Source organism: Mus pahari, chromosome 5 (genome assembly GCF_900095145.1).
Source record: "Mus pahari chromosome 5, PAHARI_EIJ_v1.1, whole genome shotgun sequence".
NCBI lineage: Eukaryota > Metazoa > Chordata > Mammalia > Rodentia > Muridae > Mus > Mus pahari.
This window is the reverse complement of record NC_034594.1, coordinates 60,337,741-60,342,137: the sequence shown is the minus strand read 5'-3', so window position 1 is coordinate 60,342,137 and position 4,397 is coordinate 60,337,741.

Below are 4,397 nucleotides of genomic sequence, written 5' to 3'. Positions count from 1 at the left end.
TGGAGAAACAGTCCCTGGACTCAAAGAGACAGTCCAAAAGCTACAACTTCCTCTTCATTTACAAAACATGGTAGGAACTCTCTTTTTCTCCATGTAGCCATGGCTGGCTTGGAACTTGTTATGTAGACCAGGCTGGTCTTGAACTCACAGAGATTAATTATGTTTATATATATATATATATATATATATATATATATATATATATATATATATATGTCAAGGCATCTCTTCATAGCAATAAAACCCCAACTAAGGCAGCCACCAGGGCTAACATGAAGCATGATTTTTTTTTTTTTCAGTAATACTGTTTGCCATTGTGGAGGGATAAGGTCATGTATTCAAATACAGATATTCATGAAATGAGAACCAGTTATAGTTGTCCCACTGGAAAATTCCCTTCTTCAGATAAACAATCATAACACTTACTGTTCCCCCAATCAGGCATTGTATGGGTCCACGATTCCCCGAAGAATGACACCCCGGACTCAAATAGTATGTCAGTGCAAAGAGTGTTTTATTCTGCAGAAGTCCTGCATGCTGGGGTCTCCCCATTACCAAGATAGAGAGACGATCAAGTGAGCTTGCAGGCCTGATTTAGAGCACATTTGGGAATTCGAGGCTAGGTGAGCTCTACGTTAACCGGCTCCGTCTGACATTCCATTACCGGGTTATGGGGGCCGGAAACATGCTGGGGAGGTCTGGAAGCTGCTGCTGATCCATTCTCCTTGCCTTAGGCCAGGTGTCAGCTTCTGAGGCCCGGACTTGCCTGCAATTGCCCAGTTCTTGGGAATAGAGATTTAGGTCTTGTCTCCTTAACTGTCCGTTTGAAACCTGTCATGGAGTGAGCCTAGCCTTCTCCGTATAAATCGGTGTGGACGGGTAGTCATAAAAGCAAAGTGGACTACAAGAGCCAAGGAAATGTGTCTCCATTTCTCTCCTGGTACTCAAGATCCAGTGAGTCTTCCCATATCTCCACGGATACCAGTGAGTAACACCAGTAACAGCACCCAACGTTTGTCACTGGGCCACAAAGGCCGTACATGGACCAGGCAGGCCACCTACTTGGAGAAGTCTACTTGATTTATCATCCAGGACGTGCAGATGGGGAAAGGGCCAGTCTGAACTCAGCCGCAAGCACGCGCTCAGAGAAGCAAGGGCAGGTGTCCCTGGGGGCACAGACAGTTACACCAAAGGCAGCGCTGTGCAACCCCAGGGACAGTGTATAATTTGCTTCTTGCGTTCTCTTTTGGGCTCAGGGCAGCATCCTTTGGGGGAGTTCGCTGAAGGCAGAAGAAAAACCTTGGCTTACTTTTTGTTAGCCTAGTAATTTTATTAATGTAACTGTTTTTTTTTTTTGTTTGTTTGTTTGTTTTTTTTTTTTTTTTTTGAGTTTTATAGTCCCTTAAGGCAAGTAGGGTACTTCTGGTTTTGCACCCATTTTCATGAAGTTGATTTTTATGAGTAAAACCTTGTGGCATATAAATATGTGGTTCCTTTCTTCGTGAAAGCAGGATATAGCTGGGGTTTGCTTCTACATAGATCCCTTACATTTGAAATCTTCTAAAGTCTTTGGGTCTAAAAATATTTTGGGTTTGAAACTCTAATGTAAAGTTAGCATTTGGCAGAGTAGGGCAGTTTAAAAGAACTATGCATATTAATATAGTAATTCCTAATTAACAAAACGACTTTCAAATAAGCCACTGTGCTAGCTGTCTAAGGAGCAATATCTTTAATTGCCCTAAGATAAACTCCACAGAGCACCCACAGCAGGGTAAGAGACAGCAATAAAATCTGTCAATAAAGCAAATATTGCTCCACCCCCTTTAGCTCTGCTTGCTTGTGAGCCTGAGTTTTAATGGAGAATGATTTAAAAGATACTGAGACATGCTGGGACACATCTTTGCTTATGTGCGATGTGGGGGAATAGCCTTTTAATCTTTCAAAGCTAATCATAAAGGAACGGAAAATATTTAGGTAAAAGTTGCCTCCTTTGAAGAGTTATGTGTCTACAAGAAGCTGGCTAGGATTATCAGCCTTCGGATCAAACATTTCTTGTGCCTGTTTTTCATGTGAACACTGTGTACCAGCTAACTGTGATTACCATCTAATTAGGCCAGACTTTGCTGGAAGTTAGTAAACACTTTCATCATAGATGTATTCTTGCTCTCCTCTGTCATGTTTATTCTTACACAGTTTTTAATAGTAAATTCATTGAACTCTTAAATTACCTGTTAGGTGGTTTCTAAATCTTACTCTGATGTGAGTATATGGGAATTACTACAGTCATATCATGTAGTGTGATTAAGGGTGGGACCTCTAGCCTATGTCAGTTACCTTTCCTGAAGCCAGAAGGTAAAGACTAAGACAAGCAGGGTGGGAAGGACGGTGGGTGGGAATTTTGGCCTCTTAGTACCATGTATTTCTTGTAGGGCCTCTCTGATAACAGCCCCTTGTTCTCATTATTGTGTCAACTCTGTGTGTTTTCCTGGGACTAGAGTTTGCAGTAGGATCCTCTTTCTGACTGTAGCCCATAGTACGCAACTCTGAGTAGCCCTCTTTCAGGCTGACAAATGGGCCAATTTGAGTCTATTATCAAATAACCTACTTTAAGGATATTTGAGTCTCCCCCCTCTCTCTGTGTATCTATCTATCTATCTATCTATCTATCTATCTATCTATCTATCTATCTATCTATCTATCTAACTTTTGTTGTTATAGTTACATTGACAGGTTATAGTTATCCATTTCCAGAGATCATCTTGAAGTGACATAAATAATTAGCTTCGACAAGGACAAAGTTGAGGAAAGGAGAAACTGAATTCTGAAGACATGATTTGTATCTAGGTACCTGCCATTTCCAAAACCAGTGATGATTCAAGAAATCTCTGAAATAGGAGATTGTCTTTTACTCAAGGCCCAGTTAGAGTTATTTCCATCATTTGAAGCCCAGAGTCATGGTGACTACAAAGAATTTCTTGCTTCTTTAGGCAACTTTCAAAGCAGATTTAGTTTCACTAGAAATCTGAAGTGTAGTACTTACAGATCCCACCAAAGTAGGGGCCTGCTCATCTCAAGGAGAAGATACAGTTTGGCACCTAGACTTGTGTGTCTGTATAAATTGTACATGTGTACAAATCCATTTGGAGAGAACTGGGTGACACTAGGTGTCTTTGTTGATTTCATTCCACATTGTTTTTGGATATAAGGACTCTCACTGAACAAAGATCAGAAACAGATTTATCCAGACTAGCTGTTCAGTGAGCTCCGGGGATTTCCTTCTGTCCCCCCTCCGCTGTGCTGGGATTATAGAAGTGCCACCATACCTGACTTTCTATGTGGACACTACAAATCTGAACTTAGGTCTGAAAACTTGAGAAACAAATAATTTACCAACTAAGCTATCTTCCTGGCACCCATCCACAGACAAATTTTGAAGCCTATTTACACATGATTTCTGCCTCTTGTGAGCACTGGGTATTTATACAGAATTCCTTCTAGACAGAGGTAGTTCATTTAGCTTGTGAGTATATATTGCTCTCTAGTTTGCTCACAAAGCAATAGAGAGAGTCTAAGCAAAGTGGAAGACGTCCTCCTTTCCCACTTGGAAGTCACATATATACCTCAGTTGACCAAGCCAGGTCTCAGTGGCTCTTCTGAGAATAAGATACCATCATCAGACTTTCTCCAGCTTTTTCTTATCAGCTCCCAGACTCTCTGGATTCACTGCATGACCTTCAACCTCTATGCTTGATCACCATTAACATTTAAGTTGTCTTGACGCTGAATCCTCAGCCTTCTGATTTCTTCTTCTCATACCCTAGCCCGAGTTCTCATCCCTCCCCCTAGGCTGGGTTTGCTTGGTTGACATTCTTGTGGTCCAATCATTCTCTATTTGTAATGTTGCCTAGGACTGAACCAACATTATCTTGCACCAACACTGAAAAAATATTCTTGACTCCTCAGTTTAATAAGTCAATGACATTATTATAGAGTGGTAGTGGCACAATGTGTGTGTGCGTGGATAATTATATTAATTAGATATCTTATATACAATATTATACAATCATATAATGTTTGTTCCAAATAGATCTCTGAAACCCGAAATTGCAATGATTAAGTCCTATTTCATTTCCTCATTTAAAAAAAAAATGACCTTGTTGGAAGAAGCAATGCATGAATTCTCTAATCAGTAATGCCCACACCTGAGCAGACAAAGGAAAACAGCATTACTGTGTTTGAGTCTGCAATGCCTATTCCTATACTTCTCTGTGGGTGCATCACAGGGGACTGGGAGACTGATTCAGCATTAGCATCCTGATTGAAAAGTTCAGAGCAGGAGATGGGGTACATAGTTTATTATAAGGATGGATGTTGGTCCAATCCACAGAAGGAGAGCT